Consider the following 24,243-nt stretch of genomic DNA (forward strand, 5'->3'; position numbering starts at 1 on the left):
TCAAGCTTCCCATAACATGGGAAGACCTCCAACTAATGCAACCAATAAGATTGATCCAAATGACATCGCTTTAATTGGAGGAAGATCGAGATCTCATACTCCCCCGTTTCTCCTTACTTATGAAATTTTCAATAAAAATGTGCATAATTGCTTAGTGGATTCTGGTGCTTCATCGAATATTTTACCAAATTCCATATGTGCCAAATTAAATGTTCAACCACAGAAATCCACTGTGTGCATAGTTCAACTAGATCGATCTCAAGTCGAAGTGATTGGCGAACTAAATCAAGTAACCACAAGGCTATCATCCAACCCAAAGGTTTGTCAAGTTATTGACATTTTAGTTGTTGTTATTCCAGAATTTTATGGCTTAATTCTTAGCAGGGATTGGTCAAAAAAACTTCATGGATACTTCGCAACTGACTGGTCGCACATGTGGCTGCCCTACAATGGTAAACCAAATCAAATAAAAGTTGAACGAGAACTACATCAGAAATACATAGTAACGAAGCTAAAGGGGAAAAATGAACCAGTAGCATATAACAATAGCATTATTGGCAATTTCTCAGTAGATTCTTTTTTTGGAAATTTTAATGCTCATAGGTCACCTTACTTAGAACATTCTGTTTTGTCCCAATTCGAAAATTTTTCTCAAACGGATAGTTCAAAATGTATCAATTTTTTAGATAGTCCTGTAAATAAATCTTTGTTTTGGAAATTATTTTTTGATGGTTCTAAATCTAACAAAGGAGCGGGAGCAGGATGCGTTCTAATTATTCCAGAAGGAGATAAAATTATGCTAACATGCAGACTCGAATTTGATTGCACCAACAATACAGCAGAATATGAGGCTTTAGTCCAAGGGTTCTACAAAGCAATCAGGTTAGATGTCAAGTACCTTCAATTTTTCGGAGACTCTGAAATTGTAGTCAGACAGCTACGTAATACTATACATTGCTTATCAGGTCATTTAAAACATTATCAATCCTTAGTTCAAGATCTGACTGAGAATTTTATAGCATTTAATATTTCTTCAATTCCCAGACTCCAGAATGCAAGTGTAGACCTTTTAGCTAACGTAGCTTCTAAGCTTATTCCTTTAGAATATTTTAGTCCAAATAGATTCTCAATAGAATTAATCTTTAGACCATCTATTCCTGATAACATCAGAAATTGGAGAATATTCAATGACGATCCTGATATCATAAATTTCCTCACATCTGAAGGATCCTACTCCAATCAAATAATTGACGAAGACCAACATGATTGACAATTGACAACAAGATAGCACTAACAATGCTATACCTAAGTCGGTAGTCAAGTTAGAAGACTTGTACGATTTGAAAGATCGGTTTAAAAGGTCTACCAATTCAAAACTCCAAAGTTCAACTTTGAATTACGAATTAGTAAACCTAGGAACCGATGCCAAACCACAAAACATTAATCTAGGTCTCCGCCTAGCCCCTGAAGAAAAATTAGCGTATATTCATCTTTTGAGACAACATAAAAATGTTTTTGCTTGGAACTATGATGAACTCAAAATATACGACACTTCCATCATCCAACATACTATTCCAATGATCGATAATGAAAAACCTGTCCAACAAAAGTTGAGAAAGATCCATCCCAATTTAGAAAATCAGATAAAGATTGAACTCAATAAGTTATTGAAAGCCAAAATAATCTTTCCCGTCAGACATTCTAAATGGGTCTCCAATATGGTACCTGTTAGAAAGAAAAACGAAGATATTAGGATTTGCATTGACTTTCGAAACCTTAGCAAGGCCTACCAAAAAGATAATTTTCATTTACCACCTATGGAATAGATATTGCAGGCAGTGGCGGGTTCAGAATTAATGTCTTTCTTGGATGGATTTTCAGGATACAATCAAGTGTTGGTACATCCTGATGATCAATTAAAAACCACATTCAGAACTAAATGGGGCACATATGCACATCGAAAGATGCCATTTGGTTTGATTAATGTTGGTGCCACATTTCAGAGAGCCATGGACATTGCATTGAAAGGTTTAGTCAATAAAGTTGTAGTAATTTATTTGGATGATATAACCGTGTATTCCAAGAAACGAAGCGACCATCTTAGAGATTTAAAACAAATCTTCCAACATTGTTTAAGGTATGGAATTTCACTTAACCCGAAAAAATCCTTTTTCGCATTAAGTGAAGGGAAACTTCTAGGATTCATAGTGTCAAAATCTGGAATTCACATCGATTCCGACAGAATCAAAGAGATTTCTGAAATATCCTTACCTCACAACAAAAAAGCCATGCAATCTTTCCTTGGTCAAATCAACTTTGTAAAGAGATTTGTTCTAGATTTTTCAAGAATCGTGTCTCCTTTGAAAGCCATGATTAAGAAGAACTCAAATTTTAAATGGGGCCAAGATGAACACGAAGCATTCAACCTGATCAAACAAGCTATTATTAATGCTCCATCTTTAGCAACTCTGAATTTTTTAGAGCCTTTTATTTTATATACATTTGCCTCAGATAGGTCATATGCTGCGATACTCACTCAAGCAAATCAAGAAAAAGCGGAAGCCCCAATTGTTTTTTTTAGTTCAAATTTACAGAACGCTGAATTAAATTATTCAGATGTGGAGAAACAGGGTTATGCTATTTTCAAAGCAATCAAATACTTCAGACCTTTTCTACTCAAAACCCATACAAAAATTATAGTACCGTTCCCAACGGTAAGGAATCTTCTAGTACAGAAGGATGTGGGTGAGAAAAGGGCCAATTGGGTTACTGTCTTACAGGAATATGACATAGAAATTAAACCAGCAAACATTGTAAAAGGTCAAGGCTTTTGCAAAATGCTGGCTGGAGCGTTGCAAATTTCTGAAATTCCATCTGCAGAGGTACAAATGTGCGAGGTAAGCCTAAATGATGCAGAATCATTATACACTGATATCATTTATTATCTTAAGAACGAGTATGCTCCTTCACACCTCGATCATACTAAGAAAAGAGCTCTAAGGTTGAAATCCAAACAATATCAGCTCATAAATGATATTCTTTTTAGAATAAATTATGATTCTGTTCTCCTTAGATGTCTTGAGAAATCTGAAGCTGAAAAAGTTTTGCAGGAACTCCACGATGGGCCAGCAGGTGGACACTATGTTGGAGATGCTACTGCACATAAAATCTTGCACGCAGGCTATTACTGGCCCACGTTATTCAAAGACTCGCACAGTTATGTGAGGAAATGTCAAGTCTGCCAAACTACCGCTGGGAGACAAAAGAAGCCATCCTTGCCACTACAGCCAGTTAACATTGAGCAACCTTTCAGTCAGTGGTGATTGGAGATAATAGGTGAGATTGTTCCTCACTCTTCTAATTAGCATAGATATATCCTTACAGCAACAAATTATTTACTAAGTGGGTAGAAGCAGTTCCACTCAAGACAGCTAATGCTGAAAATATCATTGAGTTCATAGATCAATTTATAATCACTAGGTTTGGATTGCCTTCTGCTTTAATGTTTGATAATGCATCATACTTTTTTGTAAATGTAATGACTAAATTTTTACTTAAAAGAGGATTCAAACTTAAATATTCGGCCAATTATTACCCACAAGGCAATGGATTAGCTGAGTCTAAAAATAAAAACCTAATCAGGATTATCAAAAGAACAGTTGACGAAAATCATAAAAATTGGCATAAGACTTTAATATATGCTTTATGGGCAGACCGAATAACGCAAAAAGCTTCTATTGACACTTCTCCCTTTAATTTAGTTTATGGGAAAGAAGTGGTTCTTCCGACTCATTTAGCAATTCCCTCTTTGTCTCTAGTTCAATACATTGATGAAGTACCAACTTCTTCCTTACAGCTAAGACAAATGGAAATAATCAAATTAGAAGAACAACGAGAACAGGCTAAGAAAACCCATGCTCATCATCAAGCACTAGTAAAATCCTCTTTTGATTCAAACATAATGACCATAAAAGATTTTTAGATGGGAGACTTAGTTTTAAAATGGGACAAGGCTCATGAAGAAAAAGGGAAACATACAAAATTTCAAAGAATGTGGCTTGGTCCTTTTCAAATTGTAGAAGTCATAGATCCATCAATGTTTGTGTTACAAGATTTAGCAAGAGAGATTCTTTGCTTGCTAACGGACAAATTCTCAAGAAATATTTTCCATAGAAGATTATTCTTCTATTTTGTAGAGTAATTGTTTTTTCTTTTCATAATAAACCTTATTGTGAGTGGTTACATTAGTCATTTACGAATAAGACACCAATTCTCTTTCAGATTTTGATTTTTCGCTTGTATAAATAGCAATTTTTTTTGGAAAATTGATCTTTATTATTGAAAGATACAGTTAAAGACTCTAGCCTAGATATGATACTAGTTTCAACTTCATAAAGTTTCATGAAAACAACCTTTAGTGAAGAAATTGTTTTATGTCAGTACAATGAAAGGTATCAATAACAAAATAAAGATTCTCTGTAGAACAGTTATTTCCAAAAACTCTACTATTGTCGTCCAGAGCTATCTTAAGGAAACAATGACTTCCTCCCTGCTAAGGAAATCACAACTTTCAGAGGAACAACCCAAGGATACACTTCATCTTGAAGAATAAGAGGTCTCATCATGAGTTGGCTTATCATAATCACAGATATTATAACTTGCTGACTTTGCCAAATACTGTACACCACAACAGGGCAATGACTCAAGATTGTTGCAATCAAAAGACAAGGGGTCTCATCACGAGCCAGCTTGTTCAGCAAAGTTATAAATCAAGTGAATGACGATGTCATAAATTGGCTATCAAACCAAGACATTGTTCTTTAAGAGTAAAGAGAAAATCAAAGCAATAAGTGTGGATGTGGATTCTTCTTTGAGAGTTGCAGGTTGCTTTAAGTAGGATACAGGATCATTGCTGGGTAACAGTTAACCCTGTCGAGGCTATAAACGCCTACTGGCAGCGGAGGCTCTACCTACAACAAATGAGCATATTTAAAACTAGTTTACAGAGAAGAATTTATTTTATCTTTATAGACCAAGTAATGAATGATGTAAATACAAGGACTAGCCTGAGGGAGCAAATAATCAAAGTTGAAAATAGTTGAAACAAAATGTCATTGACAGGTTAGAGCATAATGTACTTTATCTTTCCATAATAAAGTTTAACTTTCTGAAAAATTTTCTGTTTTGGAAGTTTAGAAAATTCAATAGAAAAAACAGAGATAACTGGTTCTTCCAAGTGAATCGCCAATTGTTGTGGCCACCAACAACCCCCCTCCTTATTTAGTATTAGCAATAACACTATATAACTGGGGACCCTTAGTCAAAAAAAAAAAAAAAAAAAAAAAACCAATTAGTGCTTATATTTCCTTTTGGATAAAACTTACCATCATGGACTTAGGAAAATACTTTTGAAAAATCTAAAAATCTTAAGTTTCATGATGAAGAAAGTAAAGTCACTCCTTAAGAAATATCGCATCACGCAAAGAATGATAGGGTACCTTCTTATGAGCAAAAATGATAAAAAAATGTGAGATTGCGACGTGAAACTCCATCGCATCGCATGCATTAATGAACACTCACATTGGAAACCTAGAAATCGCTGATATGCGATGTCGCATATCACAAAATCGCAATTCGCATAAAACACATCAACAGTAACGATTAGGCGATATTGCGATCTTGTGATATTGTGATATTGCAATCAAACAACCTTGCGATAGAACAACATGATGGTATTGCGATAATGCGATGCAGCGATCTACGATATTGCAAACCAAATCGCAAAATCTCTCCATCGTAATTGGTTCTGTCTCATTATTCAAAAAGCTTTTTCCATAAACCAAGAACCGGTTACGCACTTTAATGATAATTATTGAGTTAGATGCCAGTTGTTAATAAAAATATGATTTTGTGTTTTCCGAAGAGCCAATTCACGTAAGGTGGCGTGCTTTTGCATATCCTTGGCATTTAAAGCTTTCCTGTCATTATTTATTATCATTACTCTCACCTCACTTGTGAACTGTAGGAACAAAGAACAAAAGTTACACAAAGCAATGTGCAGGAGACTATGGGGAAAAAGGGTAAGGCTCCAATGTCCAAAGACAGAGAAATGACGCCCTTATACATAGACACCGCATGCAACAGAGTTGCAGATTCACAGAATTCTGTTGAGCCATCCATTACAGATCTCTCATATATAGCCATGGTTAAATGGGTATTGAACGATGTTGATATCAAAAACAGAAAGTTTAATGCTCAGGGTCAAGAGCTCACGAAATCATTATTTTTACAAATTTTGAGCTTTATACCCGATAAGAGAAAGAGGCGCAAAAGGTGGAAAACAAATCAGAGAAGCCTGGATCAAGGAACGGAGGTAGTTTCCGATGCGCGATTAGCGCCTCACTGAGAAAATTGCTAGAGAAGGAAAGCTTCTAATTGCTCAATCACCTGCAAGCCTCGAAAATTGCAAGAAAGCAATGATAAAAACAAACTGTAAACAGAAAGCTAAAGAAAAGGCAGAAGCAATCCAAAGGTTAACCAAGTTGAACTGGGATTATTACTGGGCATACACGGTAAAGCCACATAGTCAGTGGATGACTCTCAAGTATATCAACGATTTTGCTGAGAAGATGGTGCCAGCTCTTGCCAATTCTGTTTGCTTAGCTCAACTAAAAGCGGAAGACAGTCAGCCGACTCTACTCAAGCAAATACTGAATGCTTGCAATGTTAAGGAGAAAATGCAGAAATAGTTAGATATTAGATTTAATTTTAGAAATAGTTTTGCTTTATTTTTGCTTATAAAAAGGACGGTCATTTAAACCACATCCTAAATTTTTGTAAATAAGTTATTTTTAGATTTAGTTAGTAGTATTTAAACCCTTCTCATGCATTTAGAGAAGGGTCCAGAAATTTGTCAAAAACTTGTCCTCAGAACATGCACTTTTGCACCCTCCGAGGAGGCTTTGATGAATGAATGGAACAGGATTTGTTGATGTTTGCATTTAATATCTTCTAATGATGTTGCACTTCTGTACTCTTAGTGGATGTTAGATCAAGGAGAGATAAATCATTGTCGCTTGAAGCTCATGAGTAGGACTAGTTGTAAATGGTACTTTTATCTCTTAACCATAACTTCTTATCTGTTAAAGTGATATAACAATGTAAACTTTGAAATGGGAACTGATACTGTTACCCGTTTCGTAGAGATAGCTAAAAAGTGACCTGATTTTGAAAATGGCTGATGCAGAACGCACATGTTTTTTCTAGAGCATAGTTTTTGGCACTTTAGTTTTTTTTATGTACATCACGTTTTAAAATGGTAGTGATTTTCATGCTGATTTTAAAAACTGAGCATTCTGCATCGCACTCCTTTTTTAAAAACCCTGTTTTTTGGCTTTAAATTTTTTAATGTATAAAATGTAAATAATTATTTAGTAAATTTGATAATTTTTGAAGTGGTCGTTTTCTTCACATTTTCTTGTTTTTTATTATAATTTTAAAAAAAAAAAATTCGTGAGGTTTTTACTGTTTTGCATTTTTAAATTAGAAGGTCGATATTTAGACTTTTCGATATTCTACATATTTATACATCCTTAATTAATTTTTCAATCGACATGAAATAATTGTTTCTAAAAAACAATATTTTTTAACAATGGACATAAAAATAACCATTTTTAACATAAATATAACTAAAAAACTACACGTTTTGATAATTTTTTGTTAGAATTGACATGTCAAAATCACAATTTTTATACGATAATTTTAACTAAAAATGGTTAAATAATAGCTTTTTCTATGAATTTCATGTCAAAAAAATAATAAAAATCACTTTTTTTTTTTCAAAAAATAATGATTAACTTAAAAATCAATGCCAAAATCACATATTACCAATATTGAACGTATAACAACCCTAATTGAGTGTTTATTCTTCTCATAAAATGTCAAAGTCAAAACATTGCAAAGCTTGATTTACAAGCATAACTTAAATTTAATCAACAATGTCACGTAATCCAAACTCTTCGTCCTCTAGAGTTTCATCATTGTCCTCTTCCACAATATTTTCTGTTTCATTTTGCTCATTTTCCTCTTCTAATGGGTCTTTGATGTCTGCGAAACTCCCAATGTATGTCTTTCCAAACATTCAATGTAATGGTGGTTGGGGTTCCTTTGCCTTTTTTGCCACACGTGATTCACTAAAGTCCCCTTTCTTCAACCCAATTTCTTGCATTGCATCTGGAAGAAATTGAAGAGCATTAATTCTTTGCTGAATGAAATTGCACTGTACTGGATCTTTTTCAATTGCAATGCAATTTCTTTCTTTTTGAAGGCAACCTGCTAGTGTTGTACATAATTTTCAAGCACAAAAGAAATAATGAACTAAATTAGTACAATGACATATTAATTAAAAAAATAACATATTGAAATTCAATTCCATATAATAAAACTTACCTGAGCCAGAAAATAAATCCAAAACCCAATCTCCTTCATTTGAACAAATGTCTATAAGATAGTTAATCAATAACTCTGGTTTTTGATAAATGTTAACTATCTCTCCTTTTGCTTCTTTGTCTTCATATGTTAGTTTTCTCACAACAACATCATAACTCAGTATTTGGCTATGACTCTTTCTGTCTACCCGATTAAAAATCATAGACATATGGCTATCATCTTTTGCCCAACTATCAATATGAATGAACTCACAATCATTTATAAATTGTTGATCTTCATTGTGAAGAAGATTTGACTTTTCCCTGTAACATGAAATAGTAAAAGTTAAATTAACTTGTACATAAATAAATTTTTCAACATTAATCAAATATACATTTTAAACGTCTTACCATGTAAGCTGCATCCTTGAATTTGTTTTCCCCTTGAAACTTGACATTATCATTGCCAATTGTGTGTCTGAATGAAATGTCACAAATCTCCATAATGGTGATGACGTGACTTCTACAAATCCCGCAACCACTTTACTAAAAGCTTGATAAGTATAAGGGTCACTATCATAGTCAATGTTTGGAATATTGAAACCATGGGGAATATCTGCAATGACTAGGGCATAATCCCTTTTAGGTATGAGTTTAGCAATGTCTTCACAGTCGCCTTGTATTACTTGATATTGAATAGTGTCTAGCCCATTCCAAATGAAATGATTAAGAGTTGGATCAAGTTGAATATCCTTAATACGTTGCTTCCTCAGTCTTTCGATCTTTATCTTTTCAATAAAGGTTTTGAAACTATCTGGCACTCCATTATCATCCTTCCTCATCTTTTATAAAATAAACAAATATATGTGTAAGTTATAAATTAAAAATAGTACACAGGTGAATAAAAATGAATGTATAAATCAAGATACCTTTTTAAATGCAAGATAAAAAGATTTTAATGTTGATGTAGAACTTGAATCTGGATAGTTGCGTACGACATCATCCCAACTATCTTCATTCAACAATCTAACCATTTGTTCTTGAATTTTCATGTAAACTTTGTGACTGCATAGATAAAGTAACAAAAAGTTAATATAATGATATGTATAACAAATACTACCAAGAACAACATGTTTTATTTAAAATATAATTATAATCTAGAAATAAATAAAAATATTTCAAGAAACTTACTTTTGAAATTCTTCAGACATTTCCTCCAATGATAATTCCCCTGACCTCACACGAGATAATATTGTTTTGACAATTTTCTCATCTTTCACTCCTTGAATCGCCCTACAAGGTGTGATAGTCATATCGTCTGGAAGATGCTTCATTTCAGGAGCTAATTTACTGCTGCCACATATGAATGGCTTAGACTTTTTGACCTTCTGGTTTTTAATGGCAATGTCTTCCCACATGCCAAAAATCTCATCAATCAACCTCCAAACATCTCCAGTTCTAAATGCCAATTGGAAAATGTTATCAACACCTCTGAATAAATCACTATGTTTGTTGCCCTTTCCACCTTTTGAATTGGTTTTCTCTTCAATTTGATATCCTATTTCCATACAACATTCCCTTCGGAAATCTACAGTAACTTTTGTCCTATCCCCACCACGTTTTTCTTCAAATTCACTATGAATAAATCTAACCCTTTGGATGAAAGTCATAGACATCCTATATTCATTATCTGAATTATGATCCCATGCCACTAACTTTGCTTCTATATCAGATAAACCAGCGTAAATGATACATTTCATTGTTTCAAAACGTGGGTTATTAGGATATTCCTCCATCAATTGTCTTTGAGCTTCTACAGAATGGTTCCCCCCAAGCACATAATAATTGTATTCAAAACATTTTGACTTATCAAATGCTTCTTTGTTGGGAACTTGAAGTGGATCAACAAGAAGCACATAACTAACCACATGAGCATATGGATTGTACCTCATCAATGTCTTCAAGTTGTGAACATGCAGATGATGTGGCTTTCTAACTTGATATTGACATTGTCCTTCACTTGCTTTATAGGTTTGCCTGACATTAAGCTGAAATGTGCGACCACCATCAATTAAGTTTCTCTTTGTCAAATTCTCTCGAATGAAATTTTGTTTTGTTTTGATAATGCCATCTTCTAAATCAGCTCCTGGTGTAATGATTTCTCTGCTTTCTTTTGAAGTTTCACTAGGTTCTTGACTGCTGGTAATGACTGCTTCAAAATCATCAACTCTACTTTTCTTGGTCATAACATTCCCACCAGAGTTATTCTTGGGCATTGTTACTTTTGGATTTTTATGGCTCTTCTCAGTTCCAATGTCATCTTCAGTAATGACAACATATGTTTCATCGTCAATTTCAACTTCATCGTTCTCAAAAGTAACTTGTTTACCCTTGCTAGATTTATCCACCAGAGACCTTTTTTCTGATTCTTTGGATGTAGTTTTGTAGCATTATCAATTACTTCATTTTGCCTTTTTTCCATATTTTCTTCTGACACTGAGTAAAAACTGCTGACAACTTCCATGATATCATTCTCAATGAAATGAATGCCTCCCATCCTAATTGAATAACTTTCAACGAAATTCTGCCAAACAAAATATCATATGTCAATAAAAAACAAAGTTAAAAAATATAGTGAGACACTTTAAAAAATGCAAAATACAAATATAAATAATAATACTTACGATGTTTTCTGTCATCTCATTTACGATTTGACTACACAACTTTGTAGATACCTCTCTCAGGTCATACAATGAATATGATAGTTGGTATTTAACCCTTTCATGTGACTTGGGAGCTTTTGTAAGTACGTAAACAACTTCAGTGTCTGGTACCGAACACATATCTACGACTCTTCCCATCACCTCAAAAATTCCATTATCATTCGGTATATCGATATATAGATATATATTCACATTTGCGCTTTCTCTTTCTTTCACATACCACATTCTTGATGGAAATTTCACCTCTTTCGAATTCTTCCAGTCTGAAATCATCTTCTTATCACTTGAGGCACTTGAAAGATTTGTATTCATGAGCTCAGGTGGAGTTCGTTCACCAATTTTTCTTTTAGATGCACCTTTATGAGTCTTTGGTCCACAAAGATTCACTGAAATTCTCTTTGATGCCATTTTCCTGAAAAATAGAAACATATAAATCTGTAAATAATAAAAACATATTAACTTAAAGTAACAACGAAAATATATCATAAATTTTAATCAACAATCGCCCCACCCACCACCCCTCATATTCCAAAAGGACATGCATTAACATTCCAGTGTAAAAAAGTAAATCATGAATAAAACATTTTGCTGGGGCACCCTCACCGACCCACCACCCCCCCCGCATGGCATGGGAGCCCACACCCACCCACCCCCCCAAGCATCCCAAGCCCCCCACCCCGACGGCCCGGGTGCCTCGGCCCAACCCCCACAACCCTCTCCAACCCGGGCGCCCTCACTCGACCGCCCAACCCAACTCTCTCCCTACTCCGCCCGCCCGACCGCCCGCCCGACCGACCGACCCAGGTGCCCTCACCCACCCCTCTGGGTGCCCTCCCTACCTCTCCCCCAACCCGCGCGCCCCGCACCCCCTCACCCGCCCGCTCCAACCCTCCCGGCACCCCACCCCTCTGGGCGCCCTCGCCCACCCGCCTACCCCACCCCTCCGGGCGCCCTCACCCGGCCCCCCGACCGGCACCCTCACCCACCCGCCCGCCTCATCCGAACCCCCCTCCGCCCGGGTTCCCTACCTCTTCCCACACCCGCCCACCCCGCACCACCTCACCCGCCCGCTCCAACCCTCCCGGCGCCCTCACCCCTTCGGGCGCCCTCGCCCACCCGTCCGCCCGGCGCCCTCACCCACCCACCTACCTCAACCGAACCCCCCTCCGCCCGAGCTCCCTACCTCTACCCCAACCCGCCCACCCCGCACCCCATCATGCACCCCTCACCCACCTGCTCAACCCCTCCTGGCGCCCTCGCCCTCCACCCCGCCCGGCGCCCTCACCCACCCACCTGCCTCACCCGAACGCCCCTCCGCCCGGGCTCCCTACCACACCCCCTCACCCTGCACCCCCTCACCCGCACACTCCAACCCGCCCGCCCCGCCCCTTTAGGCGCCCTCGCCCGCCCCACACCTCCGGGCACCTTCACCCGGCCCCCGGCCCGGCGCACTCACCCTCCCCCTCGCCCGGCGCCCTCACCCACCTGGCTGCTTCACCCGAACCGTCGCCCTGCCTGCCGGGCGAGGGCACAGGCGGCCCGGGTGGCGCCTGCACGAGGGGGACCAACCTCGTGCAGGCGCCACACGGGCCGCCCGCGCCCTCACTCGGCAGGCAGGGTCACCCTGCTTGCGGGGCGAGGGCGCGGGCGGCCCAGGTGGCGCCTGCACGAGGGCGCCCCCCTCCTGCAGGCGCCACCCGGGCCGCCCGCGCCCTCGTCGGGCAGGCAGGGCGATTCCGGGAATCGCCCTGCCTGCCGGGCAAGGGCGCAGGCGGCCCGGGTGGCGCCTGCACGAGGGCGCCCCCCCTCGTGCAGGCGCCACTCGGGCCGCCCGCGCCCTCGCCCGGCAGGCAGGGCGATTCCGGGAATCGCCCTTCCCGCCGGGCGAGGTCGCGGGTGGCCCGTGTGGTGCCTGCACAAGGGCACCCAACCTCGTGCAGGCACCACCCTGGCCGCCCGCAACCTCGCCCTGCCTGCCGGGCGAGGGCGCGGGCGGCCCAGGTGGTGCCTGCACGAGGGCACCCCCCCTCGTGCAGGCACCACTCGGGCTGCCCGCGCCCTCACCCGGCAGGCAGGGCGATTCCGGGAATCGCCCTGCCTGCTGGGCGAGGTCGCGAGCGGCCCGGGTGGCGCCTGCACAAGGGCGCCCAACCTCGTGCAGGCGCCACCAGGGCCGCCCGCGCCCTCGCCCGGTAGGCAGGGCGATTCCGAGAATCGCCCTGCCTGCTGGGCGAGGGCGCGGGCGGCCCGGGTGGCGCCTGCACGAGGGTGCCCCCCCTTGTGCAGGCGCCACCCGGGCTGCCCGCGCCCTCGCTCGACAGGCAGGGCGATTCCGGGAATCACCCTGCCTGCTAGGCGAGGGCGGGGGCGGCCCGGGTGGCGCCTGCACGAGGGCGCCTGTAAGGCCTTCGAGCCTCGGTTGCGACGGGCGCCGGGTGAGGTCGGGCACAAGGGCGCGCGGGTAGGCACGCGGGCGCGCGGGCGGGTGCACGAACACACAAAGCGACGGAGCGACGGTAAAAATGCGACGTTAAGTGCGACGATAGGGACGCACATAAAAATGACTAAGTGTCATTCGAGTGAAAGTTTATATGCGTTGGTGAATAACTTGCAAGCCAACTTGCAAGTGCTATTCGTTGGGCATATGTGCGTTGATATGGGGGTCGGCCATGGGGCTGCACACCCCCCCTTAACATACACATATGATGCGTATAAATGAAAGGTGAAGAGGATTCATTTGGACAAGTGGCATTCGCTCATAAGGCCTTCGTACAAGAAGAAGAAGTACGCATAGGGGTAAAGTGAATGCGCATATCTCATGTGCATTGGACTTAGGAAGTGCGCAGATTATCTCGGGTGAAGGTTGGCAAGGAGTTTCGTTTATTGGTGAATACCGAAGGGCAGTTTTTTGCAGTATTTAAAGGTGGAATTCTTGGTGTCTCGGGTGAGCACCCTCCTACCGTATGAAGTTAGCACATGTATTGTAAAGGTTGTCTATGCCTTGGTTGTAAATTGTTCTAAGTATAGACTTGGAGTTTGCCAAGTATACTTGCTGATTTATTATTGAAGAAGCTGTTATAATATTATTGTTGGGAAGATTGTTCGGGAGTTGCCCCTCCCTTTATACTTGTGTATTATTGATGTTCTCGGTTTATTGTTCATGGTTGATGATTGAGAATGTTCTTTGTTAAAGTATAAAGGATAACACTACATTCGGTTATAAGAACACAAGTTAAGTAAGTTTATGTTGGAATAGGCGTAGCCCATAAACGTTAGTATTGTTAAAAAGAAAGCGTTCGGTGGTGTCGCACCTCGCTACAAGCGGTTGGAAGATCACCGCAGGTGTAGGGGCGTGACAATTGGTATCAAAGCTTGGTCGGAGCTGGTGAGCAAAGGTTGCTCATGACATGGCAGATATGGAACTCAAGGAACTTGATGATCTTCAAGAGCTCTTTGATGAAAGAGCCCGGTTGAAAGCCGAAATCAAGCAAGTTGAGGAAGAGATAAAGAAGAAGGTTCTTGGTAAGAAGGTTGTTGTAATTGAGCAGGAGGAGCTCAACTACATTGACAGGTTGGGAACTCACTACCGAGACCAAGATAGCATTCGAGAGCTAAGTTCCATGAACTTGGTCAATGGACACTTGGTTGGTGCACTTGAGCAGAACAAGGTGGAAGGAAAGCTTGAAGCAGGTCAAGCTAGACCGGAACCAAGTTCCCTAGAAGAGCCAAGCAAGGAGGTGAAGTACCTTAAGAGGAATGTCAAGAAGGAACATGAGCCTATTGACACTTTTGAGGCCGAATTCTTGAAGAAGGTTGTTGAGGTGAGACACAAGACAAAGCCAATAGAAGGAGGTGATTCCTTGAAGCCAAGTTTTGTGCAGGTAACCGTGAAAGGGAAGAAGTTTGCAGCTTTGGTTGATACGGGAGCTACTCATAGCTTCTTGAGTAGGAAAGCAGCAAAGTCCTTTGGGAAGAAGACAAAGATGGAAAAGGAATGGAGTGCTTTCAAAACTGTCAACTCTACCATTAAAACAGTTGATGGTGTACTGAAGGACACACAGGTGAAAGTAGGACCGTGGTTCGGGAAGTTGGACTTGAGAGTTGTAGACATGGATGATCATTCTATGGTGTTGGGGCTGGACTTCATGGAGCTAGCACAAGCCATGCCAATGGAGGACCGGGACATTCTCTTGATCACAGCTGAAGGAAAAACCATGATGGTGCCTATGAATAGGAGGAGTTGTTTGGGTTATCAACCAAGGATGAATTCTATGATCTTGTATCCCAAAGATCCTAATGTGAAGCATGAGGATGTGGAGCAAAGAGGACTTGGGAGTATTGTGCAAATAAAGGAAAAGAAGTTGAAGGACTTCATAGCAAAGGCTGGGAAGAAGAATGGAGGAAGTGAGAAGAAGGTCTCACGAACTTGGAGACACTTGATGGGGGCATCTTCTACTAAGGATCTTCACAATGAAGTTGCAAATGAAGAAATCCCGAGTGCTACTTCAAAGGCAGTGGTTGATGAAGGTTATGAGGGTAGAGATCCTACCAGGATAGTGGACTTTTGCAGGTATTCCATGGGCATATATGATTTTCAGCTGACAAAGGACAAGCTAGGTGAGCTTGGATGTACATGTGAGGAGATTGAGGCTGTGCACAGATACTTGAGGACACAACATCAATCTGATACATGGGTGGATGAGAGTCAGGGAGGGAACTTCCTGGCTTTCCTCTCTCGATGAACAACCTTGGAAGAAGGTTGGTGTGGAGGCCTTGGTAGGGAGGAACCACGCCAACTCTATAAGGGGCCTTGAGAGAAGGCTTCCTTGTGATGATGATGAGATGGTTGAGTGACCGAGTTCACTAAACCGAAGTTTGAAGACATGGAGCATGGTAGAGACCTATGCAAAGACATTGTGTGGAAGCACTTGTGGAGATGTCAAGGGACATCCTAACAAGGTGCTAGGGTAGGAATGTTATGCAGGAGGACTTGCTAGTGTGACACGGGAACTTGAGGATGGCACATTGCAGATGATGAAGAGGACTTCATGGACCTGAATGGGGCACATCAAGAGTTGAATGAAGACTTGAGGGTGGCACATTGTAGATGATGGAGAGAGCTTCATGGACCTGAATGGGGCACATCAAGAGTCGGTTTGATATGGACGACATGTTGCAGATGAGATGGATGCAGTTTCCATGGACCTGAGCATGGATTATGGATGGTGAGCTTGGTTGCTGTGGTCACTAGGCCGAGACATAGTGGAGAAAGAGTCTCTACATATGTTGCAAGGATGTTTGCCTTGTGTAGAAAGGTCAACATCCTGAATGATGATGATCTTGGTGGAGAGCTACCGAGATGGTATGTTGTCAAGGACGACAATGATTTCAGGTGGAGGAGAATGTAAGGCCTTCGAGCCTCAGTTACGATGGGCACCGGGTGAGGTCGGGCACGCGGGCGCGCAGGTAGGCACGCGGGCGCGCGGGCGGGTGTACGAACACACAAAACGACGGAGGGACGGTAAAAATGCGACGTTAAGTGCGACGATAGGGATGCACATAAAAATGACTAAGTGTCATTCGAGCGAAAGTTTATATGCGTTGGTGAATAACTTGCAAGCCGACTTGCAAGTGTTGTTCGTTGGGCATATGTGCGTTGATATGGGGGTCGGCCATGGGGCTGCACACCCCCCCTTAACATACACATATGATGCGTATAAATGAAAGGTGAAGAGGATTCATTTGGACAAGTGACATTCGCTCATAAGGCCTTCGTACAAGAAGAAGAAGTACGCATAGGGGTAAAGTGAATGCGCATATCTCATGCGCATTGGACTTAGGAAGTGCGCAGATTATCTCGGGTGAAGGTTGGCAAGGAGTGTCGTGTATTGGTGAATACCAAAGGGCAGTTTTGTGCAGTACTTAAAGGTGGAGTTCTTGGTGTCTCGGGTGAGCACCCTCCTACCGTATGAAGTTAGCACATGTATTGTAAAGGCTGTCTATGCCTTGGTTGTAAATTGTTCTAAGTATAGACTTGGAGTTTGCCAAGTATACTTGCTGATGTATTATTGAAGAAGCTGTTATAATATTATTGTTGGGCAGACTGTTCGGGAGTTGCCCCTCCCTTTATACTTGTGTATTATTGATGTTCTCGGTTTATTGTTCATGGTTGATGATTGAGAATGTTCTTTGTTAAAGTATAAAGGATAACACTTCATTCGGTTATAACAACACAAGTTAAGTAAGTTTATGTTGGAATAGGCGTAGCCCATAAACATTAGTATTGTTAAAAAGAAAGCGTTCGGTGGTGCCGCACCTTGCTACAAGCAGTTGGAAGATCACCGCAGGTGTAGGGGCGTGACAGTGCCCCTTGTGCAAGCGCCACCCGGGCCACCCGCGCCCTCGCTCGGCAGGCAGGGCAATTCCCGCCCGCCCTCGTGCAGGCGCCACTCGGGCCGCCCGCGCCCTCGCCCGGCAGGCAGGGCGATTCCCGCCCCCCCTCGTGCAGGTGCCACCCGGGCCGCGGTGGCGCCTGCACGAGGGCGCCCCTCCTGCAGGCGCCACCCGGGCCGCCCGCGCCCTCGCCCGGCAGGCAGGGCGATTCCCGCCCCCCCTCGTGCAGGTGCCACCCGGGCCGCGATGGCGCCTGCACGAGGGCGCCCCTCGTGCAGGCGCCACCCGGGCCGCCCGCGCCCTCGCCCGGCAGGCAGGGCGATTCTCAGAATCGCCCTGCCTGCCGGGCGAGGGCGCGGGCGGCCCGGGTGGCGCCTGCACGAGGGCGCCCCCCCTCGTGCAGGCGCCACCCAGGCCGCCCGCGCCCTCGCCCGGCAGGCAGGGCAATTCTCGGAATCGCCCTGCCTACCGGGCGAGGGCGCGGGCGGCCCGGGTGGCGCCTGCACGAGGGCGCCCCCCCTCATGCAAGCGCCACCCGGGCCGCCCGCGCCCTCGGAATCGCCCTGCCTGTCGGGCGAGGGCGCGGGCGGCCCGGGTGCGCCTACACGAGCCCCGCTCATGGGGCTGAGGGAGGGTGGGTGAGGTTGAGGGCGGAGGCTGGGTGAGGCGGGCGGGCGGAGGGCGGGTGAGGCCGAGGGCGGAGGGTGGGTGAGGCGGGCGGGTGGGTAGGTGAGGCGGGCGGGTGGGCGGGTGAGGGCGCCTGGGGGTGGGTAGAGCGGGCGGGTGAGGGCGCCCGCGGGCGGGTGTGGCGGGCGAGCGGGTGGGGGCGGGCGGGTGAGGGCGCCCACGGGCGGGCGGGCGAGTGAGGGCGCCCGTGGGCGAGTGGGACGAACGAGCGGGCGGGCGCGGGCAGGTGAGGTGGGCGGGTCAGGGCAGGCGGGGGCGGGTGGGGCGGGCGGGTCAGGGCACCAGCGGGCGTGTGGGGCGGGCGGGTCAGGGCGCCCGTGCCGTGCGGGCGGGCGGGTCAGGGCACCTGGGGGTGGGTGGGGCGTGCGGGTGAGGGCGCACGGGGGTGGGTGGCCCGCCCGAAGGGGTGAGGTGCCCGGGTGAGGGCGCCAGGAGGGGTTGGGTGGGCGGGTGAGGGCGCCCGGGCCGGGCGAGCGGGTGAGGGGGGCGTGGGTGGTTCAACCGGAGGGGTGGGGCGGGCGGGTTAGGGCGCCCGGGCCGAGCCGGGTAGGCGGGTGAGGGGGGATGGGGTGTGTGGGCCGGGCGGGTGAGGGGGCCCGGGCCGGGCAGGCGGGTGAGGGGGGGCTGTCAGGGCGCCCAGAGGGGCTGGGCAGGCGGGTGAGGGGGCGCGCTGTTAAGGCACCTGGAGGGGCCGGGCGGGCGGGCGGGCGAGGGGGGGTGTGGAGCACCCACTGGTGTTAAGAAAATGAGGTTGACCGGGCCCACCATGCTCACGATTTTTCATGAAACTAATTTAATATGAAAGTTTTCAAGAAAAAAATTTAACTTACCTTTTAATTGCGAGAATTCTTCGTTGATTATGTTGTTGATAGCGATTTAGCTGCTCCACAAATTCATGACCTCTTTCAACGATTTTCAGAAAGCCTGGATGTGATGTTAGTAATAGTGATAATGAAATTTTAATATGTAAGTGAAGTTACAAGGATGTTTTACTGTACGATTAATATGGGATAATTTGTTTTACAATATTATAAAGTGAATATTATTGATTTGTTTTACAACGGGTTGAATGTGGGATAATTTGTTTTAAAATATTTTAAAGTGAATATTGTAGTATTGGAAAGCGAATATTATATGGTTTAACTATTATAATAATTGTAGAAGTTGTAGTGTACAATTTTAATTATGATTTCATAAAAAAAATTAGTTTACATTTTCCAATAAATTGTAGAACAAAGTAATAAAGGTAAATAAATTTAACAGATTTTTTGGAGGGAAATATTTTCACGAAACTTTTTGGAGGGAAATATTTTCGCGAAATATTTTGGAGGGAAAATTTTTGGAGGGAAAATTTCATTCTTTAAGCTATATAATATCTTTAGGAGACTCTCCATTTGTATCATTCAACATCTTCTATTTGAAAGGGATGGATTGTTCTGATAGTGAAGTTTCGATTTATACACCATCAACTTCTGCATCGCGTAACAACTCTATTCATATTGATGAACATAGCGGGAATTCTTCCACTATGAATAGAAAGTCACTTCTTCCACTTAGTCCTGATTCTAAGGACTATGAGAGCAGCACTGATGAAAGAGGGGATGGAGAATTTCAAATAAATAAAGAGTCACAGATTCCACTTAGTCCTACTTCTAAGGACTATGAAAGCCGCAGTGATGAAGAGCATGATGGTGAAGTTCAAAAGAACAGAGTGTCACGATGTCCACTTAGTCCTAATTCTGAGGACTATGAGAGCAGCAGTTTTGAAGAGCATGATGGTGAAGTTCAAAAGAATGGAGGGTCACGGTGTCCACTTAGTCCTAATTCTGAGGACTATGAGAGCAGCAGTTTTGACGAGCATGATGGTGAAGTTCAAAAGAATGGAGTGTCACGGTGTCCACTTAGTCCTAATTCCGAGGACTATGAGAGCAGTAGTTTTGAAGAGCATAATGGTGAAGTTCAAAAGAAGGGAGTGTCACGGTGTCCACTTAGTCCTAATTCTGAGGACTATGAGAGCAGCAGTTTTGAAAAGCATAATGGTGAAGTTCAAAAGAAGGGAGTGTCACGGTGTCCACTTAGTCCTAATTCTGAGGACTATGAGAGCAGCAGTTTTGAAGCACATGATGGCAAATTTCAAAAGAATGGAGTGTCATGGTGTCCACTTAGTCCTAATTCTGAAGACTATGAGAGCAGCAGTGATGAAAAGCATGATGTTGATTTTCAAAAGTATGGAGTGTCAAAGTGTCCACTTAGTCCTAATTCTAAGGACTATGAGAGCAGTAGTGATGAAAAGCATGATGTTGATTTTCAAAAGTATGGAGTGTCACGGTGTCCAGTTAGTCCAAATTCTAAGGACTATGAGAGCAGCAGTGATGAAGAGTGGGATGATGAAATTCAAAATATTGGAGTACCACAGTGTCCACTTAGTCCTAATTCTGCGGACTATGAGAGCAATAGTTATGAAGAGCGTGATGATGAATTTCAAAATAATAGAGTGTCACTGTGTCCTCTTAGTCCTAATTCTGCGGACTATGAGAGCAGCAGTGATGAAGGACAGGATGATGCACTTAGTCCTAATTCTAATGAGTATAAAGGTAGCAGTGACAAAGGACGGGATGTAGCATCTTCAATAAGTAAGTCACATTTTCAACGTAGTCCTAATTCTATGGACTATGAGAGTAGCGTTGGCAATGCATATGAGGAAGAATATCCATTAAACATCGAGTCAGATTTTCCATTTAGTCCGAATTCTAAGGACTAGGACAGTAGCACTGAAGAAGCAAAAGATGAAGAATATCCTCCAAGTCAATATTTGAAAAGCAAAGATGATCATAGTGTGGATAACATTCCTCTTAATGATGATGAAAAGCCTTATACAAATGATGATCAAATGATGGAGATGTTGCCAAGAAACATTGTATCAAGGAGTAGGAGCAGACCTTTTCGTATCAATGCAAGTTGTTCTAGTTATACAAGGGGTAGAGCAGAATATCTGACGAGAAGAAGTTCTATCAGTGCTCTCATTTCAAGTGAATGTTGCCAAAAAGATTGCTTGAAACATATGGATTTCAAATTTGCATTAGAAAGCAGGAAGAGATATTGGTCAATGAATAAAAGCATGCAAAATTCATATTTAGTTGGGTGCATGCAATCTACATTGTCAGGTTATGATTATCATATTGGGACTTTTTTTTATTTGTAGAAAAGGTTTCAAAATGTTTCATTCGATTGGGAATTTTCGTATCTCGAGAATTCAAGAAAATTTGGAAAGGGATCCCACATTTTATTCAGAAGTACGTCATAAAAGACAGTTTGGTCCATTATCAAATACTGCAATGTCATGGATGAAAGATTTCTTTTCAAAGAATGGAGAGTGTATGCCAAATGGAGAGACAATACATATTCCAGATAATTTTTCAAGACGAGAAATCTACAACTTATACAAAGAATATGCAGAAGGTGCTGAGGGACATGGCCAATTTATTACATATCAATATTTTTTGAAGGTATGGAAGAAAGAATTCAACAATGTCCGTATTCCTAAGAAGACAAGGATGGGGATTTGCAGTACATGTGCTTCTCTTAAATCAAAAAGGGACAAAAGTGAAGGCTCAGAAAGAGGTAAGTGTTTATAACTTTAACTTTTAAAATTGTATAGTCATCAATTATGAAAACATATTTCTTAATGAATCTCTTTTATGTTGTGTAGATTTAATTGTCAAACAACTTCAGGAGCATCGCGAACAACAAACAAACAAAAGGAAGAAGTTGTACAAGCATCGAAAAAAGTGCTATGATAATCCGAATAAATATTTGGGTTTGATAATTGATGGTATGGACCAGAAGAAAACACTTTTACCACATTTTGTTCGCACACCCAAAAATTTACAGGAGGAAAACTTTATTTAATTTCACTTGTTCGGTTGTATGGTCTTCAATGGGAAAATGTTGCCAAGGGTGTACTTCACAGCTCCAAATATTCATAATGATGCAATTCTGACCATAACTATAATTCATGATGTGATTTCTCATTGGTCTGGTAATCTTCCTGAAGTTTTGTATCTACAATTGGACAACACTTGCCGTGAAAACAAAAATCAGGTTGTTTTTGGATATCTAAACATGCTTGTTGAATTGGGAATTTTTCAGAAGGTAAAGGTTGGTTTCCTTCTTGTTGGGCACACTCATGACCATATTGATCAGATGTTTAGCCATTTTTCAGTCACATTGAGGAGGAAGGAAGTTGGTAGCTTGCCATCACTAATTGAATGTATTAAGAAATCATACATGCCAGAGCCTACTTTTGATGTGTTGGAAGAAACTATTGACATGCGAAGGTTTATTCTGGGATCATATGGTGAGGGGAAATGTATTGAACAACTTAATGACATTAGCTTCCAACATCAATTTCGTATCAAAAAAATTGATGGGAAAACACTAATATGGGGCAAGAAGTATTCAACTACTACAGAATGGGCACCGTCATCAGGATTTCAATTTTTGAAGTTCATTCCAGATCATCCAATATTTGCATCAAAAATATTGTTATTATAATCAATTGGTGAAGTTCAGAATGCACGTAGACAGAACAGGGCTATAAATTATTCTGATTGCCTGGAAGAAATTAAAAAATGTATTAGATATACATATGAGTACTTTGACATTGCTGATTCAGTTTGGTGGGAGTCGTTTTTCAATAATCAAAGTGATATCATTTCGACAACAATAAATGAAGATATACCTTTGAAAAATCCATTTATTTGGCCACATAATGTGTCGAATGAACATGAGGAAGTAAACATTGTTGAACAGCAACAATCTCAAGGTATTATTAATTCTTCATAGGTAGAGGAAAGAGAGATGTATATTGGTTCCAAAAGATCTCGTGCGCAACGTGAAGCCATGGAAGACCTTTATAGGGGTTCAGTACAAGATATTAAGGAGGGTTGCATGATTGCAGTGCTAGCAGATGGAGATCCCAATGGCTATCCATTTTGGGTTGCTAAAGTTATAAAGGTCTTTATAGAAAATGAGGATGTTACAAGTGTTGAAGTACATTGGTATGCCACAAATACACACCCATTCAATGGTGTGTATAAGCCAGAGATGGTAGTTGACAAAAAAAATGGCGGAAAAAGAAAAAGAAAGGGTACAAATGTAAATCGCCGCCGCACAAACATATTAAAATTGGAGGATGTAGACATACTTGTTTATGACTTCAATTTAACAAAGAGAGGAACTCTTCGCTTCAAGATGATAGAGATTCTGAAAAGGTTGTTACCAGAAGGAACAGTGTTGACATGGGAGTCACCTGAAACCAGTCGTAGATCTAGAAGAATTTTGAAACCTGAAATGTTGGGCATGCATGTGGACTCAGATGGGGCACTAGTTGATGAAAGAGAAGAATATGGAACATCTTCGTCAGCATCCAGTCACTCATCTGAAGATGTGAATTCTGATGGTGTTCCAGAAAACATGAGTGATTTTGAATAGTTGTTTAAGACAGTTTATATAACTGATGTATGCATCGTATCTTCAAATAAAATTAATGTTTTCCATATGGTGTTAAATGAGAAGTTATGAGGCATTTTTATGTTTTTGGATTATATGTCTTAGTTATGATAAATTTTATTGTTTAAAACATATACAATGCAATATTAAATTAGAGATATAAAATATGTTTTATTCAATATACAAATAATGACTTTTGGATGCATTTAGTGATGTAATTTTTTCATAATGTCATCGTTTTTTTTATTTTATAGTTGAAAAAATTTCAAATTTTTTTGTATCTAGCATGTTATGGTTGAAAACATGTTAAATTTATACTTAGGAAAGAAAAATGATATTCTACCAAAAACATTAGTGTGTTTTTCCCCGCATAAACAACTTTGTTTGACACATAGAAATTTGGTTTTATTAGCATTTTTTTTAAATACTGAAAATTGACCCTAAAAAAAAATCATTGTTCCAGTGTCATCAGTTTCATTTTGAAGCTATATTTTGCACAAAAA

Source organism: Pinus tabuliformis, chromosome 5_2 (assembly GCF_031772625.1).
Source record: "Pinus tabuliformis cultivar Carrire ecotype Pingquan chromosome 5_2, CPIR1, whole genome shotgun sequence".
NCBI classification, from domain to species: Eukaryota; Viridiplantae; Streptophyta; class Pinopsida; order Pinales; family Pinaceae; genus Pinus; species Pinus tabuliformis.